The sequence below is a fragment of the Amblyomma maculatum genome, chromosome 1, assembly GCF_055883805.1.
Source record: "Amblyomma maculatum isolate TAMU_Amacu chromosome 1, ASM5588380v1, whole genome shotgun sequence".
Taxonomy (NCBI): Eukaryota; Metazoa; Arthropoda; class Arachnida; order Ixodida; family Ixodidae; genus Amblyomma; species Amblyomma maculatum.
In genome coordinates, this window is record NC_139344.1 from 130982891 (window position 1) to 131002673 (window position 19783).

Below are 19783 nucleotides of genomic sequence, written 5' to 3' on the forward strand. Positions count from 1 at the left end.
AGACGATTCCACCTAGCTATGCAGCATCAACAAAGCCCTGGCTGCTTTGGCCTTTGAGATCCCTCTCTCTGTCTCTCTGCCTCCGCGCTCTCCTGTCTGTAGAAAACCTGCACGCTGAGAGCGTCCCATTCTGTCACGTCGAACACGGCCCGCGCTACACGCTTTTACAATACGATGATAGTATATGCGTGCATTATGAGTGGATTGTGAAAATGCTGTGCATTCCCCCATACTGCGTGAACATGATATACTTCAATCACTCTCTACTTTCTGCCCCGAGGCCAAAAAAGGGGGGAGTTTCACTTTCTACCTGCGTTGGCGTGGCCTTTTCGTTTGGTGCACTTTCGCGTCGTCTGCTACACTGCCGTCCAATGTGTTTCTCGCCCACTCCCCCATGATGGCACCATATCGTCCCGCAAAAGGCGGATTTTGAAAATAACTGATATTTTCCCGAATGTGATCACGTGAGGTACTACAGTGATGTAACAGTGTTCTCAATATGATGTCACCTCAGTTGTTTGTCTTTATGCGATTTTCAAAGTATTCATGCAACTAATTTGAAATGCCACTAGTGCCTGCTGTACTGCGTCTGCTTCTGTATGTTGTGGGGTGCGGCGTTAGAGAAAGCGCCAAATGAAAGGCGCAGCACAGATGCTTGGCAGGACCAACTTCGTACAGTCAAATCTCGATATAACAAACACTGCGAAACCGCAAAGAATTGTTCATTTTGAAATGTTGTAATGAAAAATATGCTATAAAAGCCAGCAGTCAAACCTAGGTAAAAAAATGGCACACCTTGGCAGTAGGCACAATTGTAGGAAAGCAAAGCCTCAAATGAAACTGTTGTACTAACTTCAATGCTGATTTATTTAAAGAAATCAATTGCTTTTCTTCTGCCGAGTGCCGCAAACTACCACGCACTACATTCTATTACTATAGTACATACACCTACTTTCCGCAACACCTCACTGGATGCGTGCTTGCACTGAGCGATGAAAGTACAAACTTTGTCCATGTGAAAAAAAGAAAAGAAAAAAAAAACGCCAATGTTCGATATAACCTCATCTTCAGTGCTATGAATTTTGAAAATCTTGTCTCAATCTTTCAATATGATCGCGGCATGCGATGGGGCAATGCTAGCTGTCTGCAGGGGCCGATTCTCTTTTTCTCTCCGTCAATTTCTTGCAGTGAAAGCTGCGTTCCTACCTTCCTGGCATTTCGCCGGCTGCAGTCATAGTCACATCTCATACGAACTTCGCAATAAAATCATCCGCGACACACACAAAAAAAGAGGGCGGGACTACCTCGCTGCGCAACCGACCATAGGCAAACTGCACGCAACGCAGAAAGAAAAAGGGCAGGCAGCTAGGCCTGCTGGCTACTGCATTATAAACCTCAGCTTTGCGGGGGCACTAGGAGCTGGCACTAGATTTGCTGATGATGACAGCTACAGCCCTCGGACCATACACAGAAACGGCAGTTTGTTTCAAGCACGAGTTGCGAGCTGATGCAGGGATGGTGCTACGGAGTGATTTGAGTCTGTGCTGCACGGCTCTTATGGATCAACCTTGTTCTGCAGCGTTGGTGGTCTTCGAGATACCTCTCATCTCAGGGTGCAGAGCGTGTTGCAGATTCGCATAGGAATCAGCAAGCAGAAGGATGAGGAGGAAGAAGTGATCTTGAGGGACTCGGAGCGCGCGAGGTAGAGACTGAGCGCCATGTTGGAAGATTGAGAGTCGTGGGAATAGCTGGGATTAAATGCAGTGAGAGGCGTCCTGGTGTTCGCCCTGCTTCTTCTACAACATCTACTAAGAGAGCCCACACACTCCAGAGCACGACGCCTCCTACTTACTACGCACACACACAAACACCATTAAAAAACGAGCAGAAATGGGGTTAAAACAAATAGATTGTCAAGCAAATCATTCCAATGCCTTTAAATAGAAACAGGCTTCTCTAAACTCTACGCACTTTTAGGAGGGCCCATGTCGTCAACATACTGCTGGATACTTGACATCCTTTGACTGTTGAACCGCTCCCAGTTCTTCTTCCCCAATTACCAGCTGTAAGAGAACGGAAGGTGATTTTTTTTTTTTTAAGTCCACACAATGCACTTTACTCACACACACCAACAGCCAAGAATGAATTTTATTACCAATACACGCTGAACCACTTCGTGCTCTTCTTCCCCAATTACCAGCTGTAAGAGAACGGAAGGTGACTTTTTTTTTTTTTAAGTCAACACAATGCACTTTACTCACACACACGAACAGCCAAGAATGAATTTTATTACCAATGCACGCAGGCTATCGTCCATCAAACATACATCCACCATATTTTTGTGAAAACTTATATATCACAACAAGTGAATATTTTGCTGAGGCACTGAAAGTTTGGCTTTTCTGGTTTGTAAGGACAGAACACTGAAATTTAGGCCTCAAATCGGCACAATGGAACGTCTGTTGTAAACTGCAGAGTGGTTTTATAAAAAATGCTGCACATAATTTTGCCCAGAATTCAATTGACAAAACACTAGAAAAAACAAATATTGTAAATTTAACCCGTCAGACAGTAGTCGGACGTTTTCAGTGTAAGTGGAACCCACTTCTGTTTAAAATCTGTTCAACACCTCTTCAATGAAAGTTTTAGTGGGCTCAATCAGCACTTCATCTAAGGAGTTCAAAACACTGTGGCACCATCTAGTGACAAAAGCTGAAAGCATGGCACTCAACTGAAGGGTGCACTGAAGAATGCAGAATATATGACATGCACTCCTGAAGAAAAACTAACTCTGCCCAATCCGCCTTTTGCGCGAATTTTATGCGCATGAGCGAAGTCGTAGCAGCGAACGACGGAAACACATTGGACGGCGTCAACGGCGTCGCCAGTGCACAGGGGCTGGCGGCGCCGGGCGGCGCGGTGACCGCCACAGGCTTGGCAAAACAATGCAAACCACACCTCGGCTGCCACTCTCAAAGCGTGCCGAGATGCAAGACACGGTTTTTCAGGTTTCCTTCAGCGAGCCGCGACCAACGACATGAAGCTTGAATTAGGGCCACCAGGCGTCAAGATGTGAATGGCCGACCTTAGCAACCGACTGCGTACGCTCGACTGTGGAAAAACATTTCGTTACAGGTATGTATGCATCTAAAGGAAATGTGCATGATGAAAAGTATCTAGCGGAGTTTGCACCATGCCTGTAACCCAGCAGTCAGAGCCGCAATGAGCATTTGTTCGGCGCGTCTGATGACGAGGGGCCGGGTAGCGCAGATATCACAGGTGGCTGTGTACGCCACACCGTAATATTTAGCATGTTTTATCACGACTGCCGCCTGACCAAAAGGAAAAAAAAATTGGCCGTCTGTTGTGATGCACCGCTGTTCGCGAGCCGAGCAGTTGATCTGGTCATGAGGCTCGCGAACGGCAGTGCATTAAAACGCCGCATTTTTTTCTTGTTAGTCAGGTGGCAGTCACGATAAAACATGCTAAATATTACGGCCTTGCGCACACAGCCGCCTGTGATATCTAAGCTACCTACCCCTTTCGCACATTAAGAAAAGAAACGACAAAATACATCACCTTCAGGCCCCGGCACAACTAAAGCAATCACGCACCGAAGAAATCCTCATTGCAGCTACCACTGCTGCGTTACAGGCTGGGTGCAAACTTCAGTAGGTACATTTCAAAATGCATATTTCCTTTAGATGCATAGGTACCTATAGTATCTGTGTTTTTGCCGCTCGGAGCAAATGATGCACTTGACACTCTTGCACGACGCACAGTATTTTTTCTTTTACCTTAAAGGCTCGCCTCCGTGCACACCAAAGCATTCGGATTTTGTTCCTTTGGTGTACGCAACCAGATGCACTTTGTTAGGAAGCTTGATAATCGTCGTCTTCGTCCAACCGTTTGCAACGGCAAGGACACCGCCCGGCACAAATGAGTCTCCTGGAGGGTTCATGCTCGTTCACTTGCAGAGTGGATCGCTCTGGACGTAGAACAGGGTTGGTTCCTGACTGAGATGCGCATCCGATATGTAGGAGATGCACATGTGTGACCAAGTCGATACCGCAGAAATCGCGGCGGAGGCAGAAAGGTTGTGGATCCTTTCACAACAGAATGACCATTCGCTGTGCACTGAGAACCTTTTCACCACTGCGACCACATCCGTTCCGACTCCCGAGGGCAGAAACCGGCTAGAGCCCTGAATCATCCTTAGCCAGAAAAATGCCGTTCGTTTCCTGCAGGTGTGCATTCTGGCCAGGACAATAGCTGCACGATTGTAGATGACGCGAGGAGGAAGCGACGCCCATTGCACCATGCCAAAGTCACAGGAGACGATTCCACCTAGCTCTGCAGCATCAACAAAGCCCTGGCTGCTTTGGCCTTTGAGATCCCTCTCTGTCTCTCTGCCTCCGCGCTCTCCTGTCTGTCGAAAACCTGCACGCTGAGAGCGTCCCATTCTGTCACGTCGAACACGGCCCGCGCTACACGCTTTTACAATACGAAGATAGTATATGCGTGCATTATGAGTGGATTCATGGATCACTGCCTTGTCGTGGCGGAGGGGCTTGCGAAACTCGATGAAGTCGTGAGCTCTGCTGTGTAGGGCCACCCAAGAAGACAGGTCACGGCAGAGAGTTCTGACAAAATGTGATTCACTGGAGAAGGTAATGGCAACCCACTCCAGTATTTCCTGCCAAGAAAACCCTATGGCCAGTCACAATACCATTATCGATATGGCGCCGGAAGATGAGCCCCCCAGGTTGGAAGGCGTCCCACATGTTACTGGGGATGAACAAAGGGCGATTCCTAGTAGCTCCAGGACGAATGAAGCGGCTGGGCTAAAGCCAAAAGGATGCTCAGTTGTGGATGTGTCGGGAAGCGACCGGAAAGTCCGATGTTGCAAGGAGATATATCACATAGCAACATGGAATGTAAGATCTATGACGCAAGGTAAACTGGATATCGTCAAGCGAGAAATGGACAGATTGAACATTGATATCTTGGGTATCAGCGAACTCAAGTGGACCGGAATGGGAGAATTTAACTCCGGCGACCATTATGTCTTTTATTGTGGGCACGAATCCAAGAGAAGGAATGGGGTCGCTCTCATAGTAAACAGAAGAATGGGCAAAGCAGTGCTAGGGTACAACCCCAAAAACGACCGAATGATTTCACTTCGGATCCAAGGTCACCCTTTCAACATAACAGTTATCCAAGTCTATGCACCGACCACTGCTGCTGAAGAAGCGCTGAAGAAGCTGACGTTGAGAGATTTTATGCGGACCTACAATGCCTTTTAGACCGCACCCCATCATCAGACGTCGTTTTTCTCATAGGAGACTGGAATGCTAAGGTCGGGAGTGAATAAATATCCGGAATTACAGGCAAGTTCGGTCTTGGTGAGCCAAATGAAGCTGGGCAGAGGCTAGTAGAGTTCTGTCAAGAAAACAACCTGACCATAGCGAATACTCATTTTCAACAGCACAAGAGGCGCCTGTACACATGGATTTCACCGGACGGTCTGTACAGGAATCAGATCGATTATATTATTTGCCGGCAGAGATGGAGAAGCGCTATACAAGCAGTAAAAACAAGGCCTGGGGCCGATTGTGGCACCGATCATCAGCTTCTTGTTGCCAAAATTAAGCTTCGATTGAGGAAAACGCAGAAAACTAGAAGGCCTTTCAGGTATGATCTGGATCAGATTCCATTAGAATATGCTGTGGAAGTGAGGAATCGATTTCAAGAATTAGATCTAACCCTAAAAGAGCCCGAAGAGATGTGGACTGATGTTCGTGATATAATACAAGAAGTTGCTACTAAGGTAGTTCCAAAGCAAAAGAAATGCAAAAAAGCAAACTGGTTATCTGAAGAGGCTTTGCAAATAGCTGAGGAAAGGAGGATGGCAAAAGGTATGGGGGAAAGAGAAAGATACAAGGTTCTCAATGCGGATTTTCAGAAAATAGCAAGGAGAGATAAGAATGCCTTCCTGAATATACAGTGTCAAGCAGTTGAGGACAACAGCCAATTAAGGAACACAAGAGCTCTGTATAAGACAATCAAAGATATCAAAGGAAGCTTCTGTGCTAAGCTGGGCGTGATAAAGGACAAACGAGGCAAGGACCTCACTGAAGCCTCAGAGATGAAGAAGAGGTGGCAGGAATACACAGAAGAACTGTACAAGAAAGATCCGGATGTGCAAACCCAACATAAGCCGGTTGTGATTACTGATCTCGAGCCGGGCATCCTGAAGAGTGAAGTTGAACGGGCCTTAGCCAGCCTTGCCAAGAACAAAGCTAGCGGAATTGATGGTATTCCAGCTGAGTTGCTTCAAAACCTCAACCACGACGCTGTTAACACACTGCATACATTATGTCAAAAGATTTGGACAACCCTGCAGTGGCCACAGGATTGGAGGAGGTCAGTTTACATCCCCATTCCAAAGAAAGGCAGTGCCAAAGATTGTTCCAACTACCGCACGATCGCGCTTATTTCGCATGCTAGCAAGGTGATGTTAAAAATCCTCCAAGGTAGGCTGCAGCAGTATGTGGATCGGGAGCTTCCGGACGTGCAAGCTGCGTTTCGCAAGGGCAGAGGAACTAGAGACCAAATTGCCAACCTTCGCTGGATCATGGAAAAAGCAAGAGTTCCAGAAACCGATTTACTTCTGCTTTATTGATTGTGGCAAGCTCTCCAAGAGATGGGAGTTCCAATTCACCTCATCTGTCTCCTCAGGAACCTTTATGAAGGGCAAGAGGCCACAGTCAGAACTGGGCATGGTCTTACTGATTGGTTTCCGATTGAGAAAGGGGTGAGGCAAGGCTGCATACTGTCGCCCCGCCTATTTAACCTATATGCAGAGTGCATCATGAGAAAGGCCGGTCTGGACGAGTCTTCAGCTGGAGTGAAGATTGCTGGAAAACGTATCAACAACCTTAGATATGCGGACGATACCACTTTAAAGGCAGAAAGTGAAGTGGAACTCAAGAGACTTCTGATGCGCGTACAAGAAGAGAGTGAGAAGTTTGGGCTTAAACTGAACATTAAAAAGACGAAGATCATGGCGTCTTGCCCTATCAAGTCCTGGAGCATCAATGGACAAGAAGTGGAAGCTGTGACAGATTTTCTGTTCTTGGGCGCCAAGATTACCTCGGAAGGAGACTGCAGCCATGAAATTAGGAGACGCCTGCTTCTGGGAAAGAGAGCAATGGTTAGCCTTGACCGCCTAGTAAAGAGCAGAGACATTAGTCTGCCAACCAAGATCCGTATAACCCGTGCTATGGTCTTTCCAGTTGTGATGTATGGATGCGAGAGTTGGACTGTGAAAAAGGCTGACCGCCGAAGAATTGACGCGTTTGAATTGTGGTGCTGGCGAAGACTCGAGTTCCTTGGGCTGCCAGAAGATCAAATCAGTCGATATTGTCGACCATAAACCCTGACTGCTCATTGGAGGGACAAATTCTAAAGTTAAAGCTCAGCTACTTTGGTCATCTGATGAGAAGAGAGGAGTCGCTGGAGAAAGATTTGATGTTGGGAAAGGTTGAGGGTCGCCGGAGAAGGGGTAGGCAGCGAACGCGATGGTTAGATGGCATTCTCGAGGCATTGCAGATGAAGCTATGTGATGTTAAGAAGATAGTGAGAGACCGGAAAGCGTGGCGTGACATGGTCCATAGGGTCACGAAGAGTCGGACACGACTGAACGCCTGAACTGAACTGATGAGTGGATTGTGAAAATGCTGTACATTCCCCCATACTGCGTGAACATGATATACTTCAATCACTCTCTACTTTCTGCCCCGAGGCCAAAAAAGGGGGGAGTTTCACTTTCTACCTGCGTTGGCGTGGCCTTTTCGTTTGGTGCACTTTCGCGTCGTCTGCTACACTGCCGTCCAATTTGTTTCTCGCCCACTCCCCCATGATGGCACCATATCGTCCCGCAAAAGGCGGATTTTGAAAATAACTGATATTTTCCCGAATGTGATCACGTGAGGTACTACAGTGATGTAACAGTGTTCTCAATATGATGTCACCTCAGTTGTTTGTCTTTATGCAATTTTCAAAGTATTCATGCAACTAATTTGAAATGCCACTGGTGCCTGCTGTACTGCGTCTGCTTCTGTATGTTGTGGGGTGCGGCGTTAGAGAAAGCGCCAAATGAAAGGTGCCGCACAGATGCTTGGCAGGACCAACTTCGTACAGCCAAATCTCGATATAACAAACACTGCAAAACCGCAAAGAATTGAAATGTTGTAATGAAAAATATGCTATAAAAGCCAGCAGTCAAACCTAGGTAAAAAAATGGCATACCTTGGCAGTAGGCACAATTGTAGGAAAGCAAAGCCTCAAATGAAACTGTTGTACTAACTTCAATGCTGATTTATTTAAAGAAATCAATTGCTTTTCTTCTGCCGAGTGCCGCAAACTACCACGCACTACATTCTATTACTATAGTACATACACCTACTTTCCGCAACACCTCACTGGATGCGTGCTTGCACCTAGCGATGAAAGTACAAACTTTGTCCATGTGAAAAAAAGAAAAGAAAAAAAAAAACGCAAATGTTCGATATAACCTCATCTTCAGTGCTCAGAATTTTGAAAATCTTGTCTCAATCTTTCAATATGATCGCGGCATGCGATGGGGCAATGCTAGCTGTCTGCAGGGGCCGATTCTCTTTTTCTCTCCGTCAATTTCTTGCAGTGAAAGCTGCGTTCCTACCTTCCTGACATTTCGCCGGCTGCAGTCATAGTCACATCTCATACGAACTTCGCAATAAAATCATCCGCGACACACACAAAAAAGAGGGCGGGACTACCTCGCTGCGCAACCGACCATAGGCAAACTGCACGCAACGCAGAAAGAAAAAGGGCAGGCAGCTAGGCCTGCTGGCTACTGCATTATAAACCTCAGCTTTGCGGGGGCACTAGGAGCTGGCACTAGATTTGCTGATGATGACAGCTACAGCCCTCGGACCATACACAGAAACGGCAGTTTGTTTCAAGCACGAGTTGCGAGCTGATGCAGGGATGGTGCTACGGAGTGATTTGAGTCTGTGCTGCACGCCTCTTATGGATCAACCTTGTTCTGCAGTGTTGGTGGTCTTCGAGATACCTCTTATCTCAGGGTGCAGAGCGTGTTGCAGATTCGCATAGGAATCGGCAAGCAGAAGGATGAGGAGGAAGAAGTGATCTTGAGGGACTCGGAGCGCGCGAGGTAGAGACTGAGCGCCATGTTGGAAGATTGAGAGTCGAGGAAATAGCTCGGATTAAATGCAGCGAGAGGCGTCCTGGTGTTCGCCCTGCTTCTTCTACATCTACTAAGAGAGCCCACACACTCCAGAGCACGACGCCTCCTACTTACTACGCACACACACAAACACCATTAAAAAACGAGCAGAAATGGGGGTAAAAAAAATAGATTGTCAAGCAAATCATTCCAATGCCTTTAAATAGAAACAGGCTTCTCTAAACACTACGCACTTTTAGGAGGGCCCATGTCGTCAACATACTGTTGGATACTTGACATCCTTGAACCGCTCTCAGTTCTTCTTCCCCAATTACCAGCTGTAAGAGAACGGAAGGTGATTTTTTTTTTTAAGTCCACACAATGCACTTTACTCACACACACCAACAGCCAAGAATGAATTTTATTACCAATACACGCTGAACCACTTCGTGTTCTTCTTCCCCAATTACCAGCTGTAAGAGAACGGAAGGTGACTTTTTTTTTTTAAGTCAACACAATGCACTTTACTCACTCACACGAACAGCCAAGAATGAATTTTATTACCAATGCACGCAGGCTATCGTTCATCAAACATACATCCACCATATTTTTGTGAAAACTTATATATCACAACAAGTGAATATTTTGCTGAGGCACTGAAAGTTTGGCTTTTCTGGTTTGTAAGGACAGAACGCTGAAATTTAGGCCTCAAATCGGCACAATGGAACGTCTGTTGTAAACTGCAGAGTGGTTTTATAAAAAATGCTGCACATAATTTTGCCCAGAATTCAATTTATCCGTGAATAAGCATGCTTTTATGTAGCCTGATGCTGGTGGTAGACAAAACACTAGAAAAAACAAATATTGTAAATTTAACCCGTCAGACAGTAGTTGGACGTTTTCAGTGTAAGAGGAACCCACTTCTGTTTAAAATCTGTACAACACCTCTTCAATGAAAGTTTTAGTGAGCTCAATCAGCACTTCATCTAAGGAGTTCAAAACACTGTGGCACCATCTAGTGACAAAAGCTGAAAGCATGGCACTCAACTGAAGGGTGCACTGAAGAATGCAGAATATATGACATGCACTCCTGAAGAAAAACTAACTCTGCCCAATCCGCCTTTTGCGCGAATTTTATGCGCATGAGCGAAGTCGTAGCAGCGAACGACGGAAACACATTGGACGGCGTCAACGGCGTCGCCAGTGCACAGGGGCTGGCGGCGCCGGGCGGCACGGTGACCGCCACAGGCTTGGCAAAACAATGCAAACCACACCTGCCGCGTACGGTTGCCACTATCTAAGCGTGCCGAGATGCAAGACACGGTTTTTCAGGTTTTCTTCAGCGAGCCGCGACCAACGACATGAAGCTTGAATTAGGGCCACCAAGCGTCAAGATGTGAATGGCCGACCTTAGCAACCGACTGCGTACGCTCGACTGTGGAAAAACATTTCGTTACAGGTATGTATGCATCTAAAGGAAATGTGCATGATGAAAAGTATCTAACGGAGTTTGCACCAAGCCTGTAACCCAGCAGTCATAGCCGCAATGAGCATTTGTTCGGCGCGTCTGATGACGAGGGGCCGGGTAGTGCAGATATCACAGGTGGCTGTGTACGCCACACCGTAATACTTAGCATGTTTTATCACGACTGCCGCCTGACCAAAAGGAAAAAAAATTGGCCGTCTGTTGTGATGCACCGCCGTTCGCGAGCCGAGCAGTTGATCTGGTCATGAGGCTCGCGAACGGCAGTGCATTAAAACGCCGCATTTTTTTCTTCTTAGTCAGGTGGCAGTCACGATAAAACATGCTAAATATTACGGCCTTGCGCACACAGACGCCTGTGATATCTAAGCTACCTAGCCCTTTCGCACATTAAGAAAAGAAACGACAAAATACATCACCTTCAGGCCCCGGCACAACGAAAGCAATCACGCACCGAAGAAATCCTCATTGCAGCTACCACTGCTGCGTTACAGGCTGGGTGCAAACTTCAGTAGGTACATTTCAAAATGCATATTTCCTTTAGATGCATAGATACCTGTAGTAGCTGTGTTTTTGCCGCTCGGAGCAAATGATGCACTTGACACTCTTGCACGACGTACAGTATTTTTTTTTTTTTTTTACCTTAAAGGCTCGCCTCTGTCCACACCAAAGCATTCGGATTTTGTTCCTTTGGTGTACGCAATCAGATGCACTTTGTTAGGAAGCTTGATAATCGCCGTCTTCGTCCGACCGTTTGCAACGGCAAGGACACCGCCCGGCAAAAATGAGTCTCCTGGAGGGTTCATGCTCGTTCACTTGCAGAGTGGATCGCTCTGGACGTAGAACAGGGTTGGTTCCTGACTGAGATGCACATGTGTGACCAAGTCGTTGATACCGCAGAAATCGCGCCGGAGGCAGAAAGGTTGTGGATCCTTTCACAACAGAATGACCATTCGCTGTGCACTGAGAACCTTTTCACCACTGCGACCACATACGTTCCGACACCTGAGGGCAGAAACCGGCTAGAGCGCTGAATCATCCTTAGCCAGAAAAATGCCGTTCGTTTCCTGCAGGGGTGCATTCCGACCAGGATAATAGCTGCACGATTGTAGATGACGCGAGGAGGAAGCGACGCCCATTGCACCACGCCGGCGCCGCGGTGACCGCATTGTGCTCGGTAACTCAAGACAGCTTACGCATATGCGGGGCTCAAAGTCACAGGAGATGATTCCACCTAGCTCTGCAGCATCAACAAAGCCCTGGCTGCTTTGACCTTTGAGATCCCTCTGTCTCTCTGCCTCCGCGCTTTCTTGTCTGTCAAAAACCTGCACGCTGAGAGCGTCTCATTCTGTCACGTCGAACACGGCCCGCGCTACACGCTTTTACAATACGAAGATAGTATATGCGTGCATCAGGAGTGGATTCTGAAAATGCTGTACACTCCCCCATACTGCGTGAACATGATATACTTCAATCACTCTCTACTTTCTGCCCAGAGGCCAAAAAAGGGGGGAGCTTTCACTTTCTACCTGCGTTGGCGTGGCCTTTTCGTATGGTGCACTTTCGCGTCGTCTGCTACACTGCCTTCCAATGTGTTTCTCCCCCACTCCCGCATGATGGCACCATATCGTCCCGCAAAAGGCGGATTTTGAAAATAACCGATATTTTCCCGAATGTGATCACGTGAGGTACTACAGTGATGTAACAGTGTTCTCAATATGATGTCACCTCAGTTGTTTGTCTTTATGCGATTTTCAAAGTATTCATGCAACTAATTTGAAATGCCGCTGGTGCCTGCTGTACTGTGTCTGCTTCTGTATGCTGTGTGGTGCGGCGTAACAATGTTTCTCAATATCATGTCACGACAGTTGTTTTTTTTTTTATGCGATTTTCAAAGTATTCATGCAAACTAATTTGAATTGCCACTGGTGCCTGCTGTAATGCGTCTGTACGCTGTGTGGTGCGGCGTTAGAGAAAGCACCAAATGAAAGGCGCAGCACAGATGCTTGGCAGGACCAACTTCGTACAGTCAAATCTCGATATAACAAAGACTGCGAAACCGCAAAGAGTTGTTCATTTTGAAATGTTGTAGTGAAAAATATGCTATAAGCCAGCAGTCGAACCTAGGTAAAAAATGACATACCTCGGCAGAAGGCACAATTGTAGGAAAGCAAAGCCTCAAATGAAACTGTTGTACTAACTTCAATGCTGATTTATTTATAGAAATCAATTGCTTTTCTTCTGCCGAGTGCAGCAAACTACCACGCACTACATTCTATTACTATAGTACATACACCTACTTTCCGCAACACCACACTGGATGCGTGCTTGCACCGAGCGATGAAAGTACAAACTTTGTCCATGTGAAAAAAAAGAAAAGAAAAAAAGAACGCCAATGTTCAATACAACCTCATCTTCAGTGCTCTGGAGTTTGAAAATCTTGTCTCAATCTTTCAATATGATCGCGGCATTCGATGGGGCAATGCTAGCTGTCTGGAGGGGGCCGATTCGCTTTTTATCTCCGTCAATTTCTTGCAGTGAAAGCTGCGTTCCTATCTTCCTGGCATTTCGCCGGCTGCAGTCATAGTCACATCTCATACGAACTTCGCAATAAAATCATCCGCGACACACACAAAAAAGAGGGCGGGACTACCCCGCTGCGCAACCAACCATAGGCAAACGACACGCAACGCAGAAAGAAAAAAGGCAGGCAGCTAGGCCTGCTGGCTACTGCATTATAAACCTCAGCTTTGTGGGGGCACTAGGAGCTGGCACTAGATGTGCTGATGATGACAGCTACAGCCCTCGGACCATACACAGAAACGGCAGTTTGTTTCACGCACGAGTTGCGAGCTGATGCGCTTAAGACGATTTTGTAAGACTGATGTTCCTAGATAACAGAAGAAAAAATAAGATACGCACGTTATTCTGAAATAATCGTTATTTTGAAATTCATAATTCTGAAATGGTTTTACCTTAGTAAAAGCAGTTGTTGGGCGAGTTGGTGTTTTCAATGATCCATTTTTATAGCGCCAAACACAGGACAGAGATGAAGAAGGGACACCACGCATTGAAAATATCGAAAATCTGCTGGGGATTATTAAAACATTCGTTAATGTGATGTTCGCAATAATGAGATTAAACATGTATATGCATGAATCGCCTGCTACCTGGTGACATCAGTTCCAGTTATTATACATGACCGGAGACAATTTCGGTGGATGCGATTGGTGTCCACGCTATTTTGATGCAATTTTGACTATAACTAATTAACTAATCAATGTAGAGTCATCAAACTTGTCTTCTAGGTCAATGTTTTCCTCCTCTATCTGATGCAAGCATTCTTTTTGTCTGATCTTTATTATTTCCAACTTAAAGAAAGCATTACGGACACACACTAGCATAGCTGCGAGCATGAGCCTTTAAAGGGGCGATGACAGGCCTGTTCGATGTATTGCCGTTTTATACTTCTGTGAATATTATACAGGTCCGTGATTCTACTCGCAAAGTTTTAGTGCCTAGCGTGCGGCTTAGTGCCTAGCGTGCGGCTCATATTATACAAAACCGCGATAGAAATCAAAATTGGGAAGCTCCTCCCACTAAGAGCAACCGCCATTTCGAAATGCTCATGCGACGCCACGGAGGATACCCGGCAGAGCGTCGTCTGCAATATCAAAGGATATCTCTTTGTTTTCTTAGGACGATTGACACAGCGGTTGTCCCTCATTCAGAAGTGCTTGGTGACGATGTTACCGCACAAAAGCGATATAGTGAAGGCATGTTCTCTTCAGCATAAGGCACGGTCACAGTCAGTGGGCGGCACAGTTATAGGTTCCTTATCTTATCGACGCACTGAACTTTTGCATTATACCGGCGACGACTCCAGCAAGGCCAACGGTTACTTATCACCGTAGTGTGAAGTTACTTACCCTGTATACAGTAGAGCAGCATGTTCAGGCTCTTTCCAAGACGAGAGTTTTTCTTAAGGTGCAGGTCTTTTAGTCTGAGTGAAAGGTGGGAAGCAGTAGACAATGTAATTTAAGAGTGCACCTCTGAATACGCAAACTGCTCGTGCTCTAACTAATTTCCGGCCGGTCATCCGATCTGTTTTGGTCGGATCGGAGGCCGAGCGAGAATTTGACACCCAATACTCGAGTGAACAGCCTGATGCTGCGCTTGTCTGTAGCTTGCCGAGTTAGAAAAATGAAAACAAGAAGCTACATCTTCTGTTTTTTGTTTGTTGTGTTGTGTTTTATGGTGCATAAGCAACTCAGGCTATCATGCGCCAAGCTCGAGGTATAATATGCTTTTTTTTTTTTTTATTAGAAAGAATGAAGTGTTAAGATATCATAGCTTGTTCAGGAAAGATGTTTCTTCTAAGCAACTAAAAACACATGAAATGTCTACAATTGCATTCTCTCCTAGGAGAAGTGTGTTCCCCCTTGTCATCAGTAATGACCTTGGCTAGAAATGTTAATCGGCACGAACTGCCAGCTCATTTAGCGACGAGTAGGCCTAGCGCGAGTATGCACAACGGGTCTAGAGTTTTGGCAATTACGGAGTGCGCATTCACAAGCTTTAGCGGTTGTATGTGGCCATCGAGTGTAGATCTGGCCGTAGCGACCATAAATCCACGACTGCACATAGAGCGGGAAGTGCCGATATATGTGACCCTGTCTATAGCGAGCGCAGCTGGCAGCTGTCAGTGCCACTTGTGTGTATACTCGGCGCAGGCAGGGGACGTAGCATTAACGGTTCTTGCAGCGCAGTTGCAGCTTGTGAACAAATCAAGGTGCAACTGTTGCGAAAACAAGTGGATAGTTTTGGTATTGCTAGCTCAGCTCACATTTTATGCCGTGCGAACGAGGAGCATACATCCAGTCAATTCAAAAGCTATAAACAACAAGCTGGGGGCGCAGTCGTATTCTGCAAATCAGCGCATTCCTGTTGAGTTTAGGGTTCACACACTAAATACTAAATGGTGTATGCTTATGTTGAAACATTCAAGAGTGATTTGCTGGAGAAGCACAAGAAAAACGGAAGGTGAGGCTTGGGAGTCTGTCGCAATCACGGGCGCAGCTGCGGGGGAAGCAAGAAGGAGACGGTAGCGACTGGGAGGCTCTTGGTCGGTGCGGGCATGCAGTGAGGAGCTATCGAATCGCGTTGGGTTTTGCCATGACAGGACTGAAGCGGCAGCACATACTTTTGTGAGCTGGCCGTGGCCAGACTGAACATAGTTTTGCAGAAATGCTTTACAGCCGAAAATAATTCAGTCTAACACGTGCATATATCAGCAAGTCACGAGGTAGCGATTCGTTCAAAAGATTTGGCTGCTCCTCTAATTATGTAACGCATGCTCTCGCGTCGAGGTATACTCGTTTTATATTGACTTTCAGTTTTTGGACCCAAGGAGCGACGGCAATAGCTCAACAATCAGGAACACAATGCTATCCCCTCCCCATTTTCACGGCACATGCACATGTATACTCGTTTTATATTGACTTTCAGTTTTTGGACCCAAGGAGCGACGGCAATAGCTCAACAATCAGGAACACAATGCTATCCCCTCCTCATTTTCATGGCACATGCACATGTACGGCCGAAGGAAACATTGGACAAGTGCCTTTTTATATGCGGGAGTGCTTGTTGCTAAAAAAAGCTACCTCTCATAACGTAAGAAAAATACGCTTTTGATTGCATACCTTAATTATATGCATGAGTCATCGATTTCAGCCTCCTCAGCAATCACTAGAAGAAACCCAAAACAAGTCCAAGAATCTCTAAGGTTGCGTATTATAATGAAGGCTCCACAATGAAAAGAGGATATGTCAACAAAATATTTTTGCTGAAGAAAAAAAAAACTCAATGACCACCATCTACAACGTGCATGCAAGAGCGAAGCCGGCACCGCTAATAGCAGACGACATGGGGACGTAAATGTTGACGTGACGTCAGCCGCCAATGGTTGCCAGACCAGAAAGCAGATTCCGATATTAATAATCAAAATTAACTTTAAAACTATCTACTGCACGGAATGAGCTCAAATTCCGAGGATTTGTAATATAATGTGTGAGGAGTGAAACGCAATAATCATTTTATGCTGTTGTAGCTGTCATGAGCCCTTTAAAGGCTTTTGCCTTAAAATCGTAAGGCCTTGTTTCTTTCATATTGTAGTGCTTGATGTGTACCATGATGCAGGGCCTTCTCATTCCTACAATAATATCAAGACATATTTTGGGCAGTGTTCAGTCCCTTTACCGTCCCCCAAAAAAACATGAGCAATGCCAAAGAGGAGGACTCCGGAAATTTCATCCCCATGGGGATCTTTAACATGCACCGACATAGCACAGCACATGGGTGCCTTGCTTTTTGCCTCCATCAAAAAACAGCCGCCGTGGCCGGGAATTCATCCTGCATCCTTGGGCACAGAAGTCAAACCCCCTAAATCCCTCCATCAAGCACTACAAGTGTTGCACAAGCATACACACACACACAAAAGAAAGGTGCAACAGGAATTTTTTTGTGGAAAAAAAAAAAAAAATTTCGCACGGTTAGGCAAAATGTAAATAAGGTGCATTAAAAACATTTAGCTGGCATTAACCCAGTGAATTCAAGACTTGCAGAACTGGCAAGTCGTTTCAAACGTAAAGTTCTATACATTAAGGCACACAGCTCACGATAAGGCCTTGTGAGGATGGTGGCATGTTGAGCGTTTTGTGCTCGGGCTATAGAAGCTGCCACTGTATTGTCGGAAGAACGCCACCGCACCGGCGGCAGAGGAAAAATGCTGTGCCTATCTAGAGAAGCACGGTATACAACAAATGTAGTATGTTCTCAGGTTAATTTTGAAACAAGCACATGAAAGGTCTTAGTTGTGAAAAGTTCTTAGTTTACGTGACACAAATTTCCTTCCACGAATTTGAATAGCTGATGGAGAGTGTGGCGGGAGGCGTGATGAGCTGGCACCACAGACTACTATGGGCTGTTACGTGGTTTTGTAAAAGTGAGAGGTGAAAGCAAGCAGCCTGATGCTCATATGATGTGTAAAAAAGTAGTGAAACAGTACCGGCTACTAAGAACTGCATTAGATGTATGAACTCCATGAGCTGTTCTTCAGTTTCTGTTACCACAGAAGTGCACACGGAGGATACATGGGGTAGCCGGCAAAAACGTCAAAGTGTGCATCATGTAAACAACTTCACTTACCTTGCATCTCATGGTGCTGTATATCTGCTGCCTCTGCTTCTTTGACATGTCGTTTTTATTTGAAACATATCCAGGTGCAGCCGGCAGGGGCTCCGCGAATGCTATACAGCAAGGAAAAGTATCCGGTTATATTGTTTATGTTTTGCAAATTATTACAAAGAGCTCATACATTTGACCCGCCATCAAAACAATCCACATCTACCGTCCAGTTTAATTCTAGTGCCAGAAGAGTCTACGTGTCATGAATAAGCAGAAATGGTTGTTTGCTGCCTTTTGTGCAGCTCATGTGTAGGAGGTTAACACAAATTTATTGAACATATCATGCGGATGAAAGGCAGTTTTCTTATATGTTAAAGGTTATAGTTATAGGTTTCTTATCTTATTGACACACTGAACTTTCGCATTACACCGGCGACGGAGCCAGCATGGCCAACGATTGCTTATCACCATAGAGTGAAGTTACTTACCCTGTTTAGAGGTCAACACAAATTTATTGAACATATGTGGCACATATAAGGAAACTGCTTTTCATCCAAACAAATACCATATTATTGCAGCAAACACTAAATCTAAACATCAAATGAAAATCGACTTGAACACTGGCAAGACGCATAATTATATCTGCCTTGATTTCTTCAGAATGCATCCAGACCTTCCTATCGAAAACAATTCACTACTGAGGCAATGCTGATATATAACGTCACATATATATGAAATCTAGATCTATCAGAGAGTAAACGACAGGTAGCAATATTAAGAATTGAAAACATTATACTTTAGAAACTCTCTTTGATGGCCTTGAAATAAGAGCCTTCGCCTGCTTTACCCAAGTATGCATGATCGAATCCCGCTAGCGGCCACCGCTTCTCGATGGAGGCGAAACCCAAGGCACCTATGCATATTTTGATGTCTGAGCACGTAAAACGCATGGGGAGGAAATCATGAGCACTGCACTGTCCCGTCCCACAGATTCTGTCACTTTGGTACGTTAAACCCTCTGAACCAAACCAAGCCTTTATTCTTTCCCATTAAGCATTTGTTGCTTGTTGCTCATTGTCCTATTCCTGTTATGACTTGGGCCAGAACATATGTTTCTATACGTGCTGCTCTATACATGACTGCAATAGGCCAAGAACATTAAAAGGTGGAATGCAGGGCTTCAATCCATAGATTAAATGCAAAGCAATGGTGGCTTTACTTAAAGAGCTTGAAAATGAGAACAAAGCTAAAACTTTTTTACTCGTTTCAGAAAAATTTGTTATCGGCTTACCTGCATCCTCTGCAATTGCAGGGTGTCTACCAAACTGCTGTTTACAAATTCCCTGAGTGCATTTGTAAAATTCCCTGAGTGACACTGTACTTTGTTTTATGCTAAAAAATGGGCTGACACAATGTTGCCTGATGCTATCCCTCTCCAGTTAGCTTGTTAAGGGGGGACTGACTTTTAAAGCTATTTTTCTTAAATTTTCACCAAATTTTCACCAACATGGCGCTCAGTCTCTACCTCGCGAGCTCCGAGTCCCTCAAGATCACTTCTTCCTCCTCATCCTTCTGCTTGCCGATTCCTATATGAATCTGCAACACGCTCTGCACCCTGAGATGAGAGGTATCTCGAAGACCACCAACGCAGCTGCAGGGGAAGCAAGATGGAGACGTTAGCGACTGGGAGGCTCTTGGTCGGTGCGGGCATGCAGTGAGGAGCTATCGAATCGCGTTGGGTTTTGCAGCGACCCCCACTTCTTTCCTCGTATTCTTCGGTTGCTGCGCACGTGTTCCTGCTACGCTCCGGTTGCCAAAGCGCCGGCTCGAACTAGGCGGCTGAAAAGGGAGCAGAGCTGGGTTACGAGGCCAACGCGGCTGAC

General features: G+C 45.8%; 1 long non-coding RNA gene across 1 annotated transcript; it reads right to left on the bottom strand.

Annotated features, from left to right (window-relative positions):
- Positions 1 to 9653: 9653 nt before the first annotated feature.
- On the bottom strand, positions 9654 to 18194 carry LOC146203925 (uncharacterized). Its single transcript, XR_014702555.1, has 3 exons — positions 17922 to 18194; positions 14645 to 14718; positions 9654 to 9705 (listed from the first exon to the last, which is right to left on the bottom strand). It is a non-coding gene; the product is annotated as an uncharacterized LOC146203925 (long non-coding RNA).
- Positions 18195 to 19783: the final 1589 nt, after the last annotated feature.